The sequence below is a fragment of the Salvelinus sp. IW2-2015 genome, unplaced genomic scaffold, assembly GCF_002910315.2.
Source record: "Salvelinus sp. IW2-2015 unplaced genomic scaffold, ASM291031v2 Un_scaffold1212, whole genome shotgun sequence".
Taxonomy (NCBI): Eukaryota; Metazoa; Chordata; class Actinopteri; order Salmoniformes; family Salmonidae; genus Salvelinus; species Salvelinus sp. IW2-2015.
This window is the reverse complement of record NW_019942780.1, coordinates 120,874-122,862: the sequence shown is the minus strand read 5'-3', so window position 1 is coordinate 122,862 and position 1,989 is coordinate 120,874. Positions and strand designations below refer to the sequence as shown.

Here is a 1,989-nt window from a genome sequence, read left to right as displayed (position 1 = left end):
CTCTCTCATGATGGAAAACGAGATGCCCAACTGGATTGCTGAGCACTGAGCAGTAACCATGTGTATGTGATTATGTGTTATTTAAATACTTATTTTCAGTCAGCTGCTTCTGTTGGAAGTATTTAAAAGTATTTTCAAATCATTCCCTATAAATAGCCTATTTGAAAGTATTTTCAAATAATTATTTCAAATACTATTTTCAAATACCTGGGTTAAATGCATGGGAGTGTATTTTAATCTGTGTATTTGAGTATTTTCAAGTACATGCCAATACTTTCCAATTATATTTCCAAATACATTCCAATATTTAACTACTTGTCTTTWWWWWWWAAACATATCTGAATAGTTACTTCGAAATGTATGTGAAATTAATGAGATGCTTGCTGTTTGGGGTTTTAGGCTGGGTTTCTGTACAGCACTTTGTGATATCAGCTGATGTAAGAAGGGCTTTATAAATACATTTTATTGGTTGATTGATTGAGATACTTCAAACATTATTTGAACCCAGGTCTGGCAGTACCAGAATTTGATTGTCTGAAAGCCTAGAGGAGAGCGTGTGGATGTAAATAATAAATGTAGGTGTGTTTACTTCACCGTGGAAGAAACAGTGCTGACAGTAGACTACTGACAGGAAGTCTATTCATTCATAAATCATTCTCTGTCTCAATAACATGTCRTACATAAAATACATTGTTCGGAGTCATCTGGAGTTGGGTAGAAAGGGTCCGTTTTAACTAAGATTGCATTTTCTGATATCCATGCAGACTCCATGTATTCATGAATCATCTCAGAGAAGGAGTTCTTATCTACGGTCAGTATTTTTAGATTATCCTCCTCTGAGAGCTTTATGAATACGGACCCGGGTCCAAATGCCAAATGATGCAGACAAATATTGAAATCAACAAAAACACTGACCAACAATGTGCACTGGTAAGTCTATGCCGAAGCTTGAGTAAGGTTTATGCTTGCAGTTCTCAATTAGAGACAGGCTATATACAGACAAACGCACAGACTCGTTATTGCGGCTCTAATGGGACGCTTCCACCCAGACACACCGACAACAGCAGAGTAAATAGCCCCACAGCCCGCAGCTCAGCTACCTCTCTCTCAGAGGCAAGTTCGTTTTCAACAACATTTGGTTTTTGGTCTTTAACTATGTGTTGTATATTCTGCTGTAAATTCATTAAATGTCTCCTCAACAGTGCACTAAAGTGAAATAAATAACAATGTAATAACACTGTTCTTGTTGATTTAAATTGTTGCTTATGATAAAAGTAGGAACGTCTGGAAAAACTAACTATTTAACGGAAAGAGAAGCACAATAACCTACCTGATGTAGCTGCAACTTTGCAGATCTTGAAGAACACTGCGCAATTTTCAAGTAGGCTACCTGTACAATCGTATCGGACTACTGGTTCCAATTCAATGGTGAATTCACCATTTGCAACTTTGATTGGTGGACTATCTGATGTCAGTTCAAAGGCCAGCTGTCGCGAACTGCCCAAGACTCTGTGCGGAGCGAGCGTTCTGTTCCAAATGCGCTGTTGGTCCGTGCACTGGATGGCAACATGGACAGGTTTGTGGAGCGCATGGAGCGCCTGAACTTTAAATAGCTAATCCCTGGAGCACGTCCACGAGACACGCCTCCCTCACTCCCTTGCTCCCCCAATCTCCCTCTCCCTCCTTCTACCTCCTTTCCTCTGTCTTCCACAGCCTATAGAGAGCCCAGAAGGTAAACAGAAGGTAAACAAACACACCTCTCCTTTCACACCTCCCCTTTCATAGGTCTTTGATAAGGCCTGCCTATATATTGACATGGTATGGAGTATGACCATGAAATTATATCAAAATGTAGTGAAACAAAAAATTATTGGTGGTTTTCAAATGGCACTTATGAAGTCCCACTCACATAGACTAATCAGAGCAGTGGTTAGGGGAGTAGAGGATAATTGGGGATTACGAAGTGGATATCTGTCGTTCTGCCTCTGA

The 1,989-nt window shown here is 39.8% G+C and overlaps 1 protein-coding gene across 1 annotated transcript in view; it reads right to left on the bottom strand.

Annotated features, from left to right (window-relative positions):
• LOC139024225 (uncharacterized protein C17orf114-like) overlaps positions 1-1,592 on the bottom strand; it is a 14,121-nt gene extending 12,529 nt beyond the window's left edge. Inside the window, exon 1 of the mRNA XM_070438823.1 lies at positions 1,331-1,592. The gene's annotated coding sequence lies outside the window, so the exon portion shown is untranslated. The remainder of the gene's footprint in view (positions 1-1,330) is intronic.
• Positions 1,593-1,989: the final 397 nt, after the last annotated feature.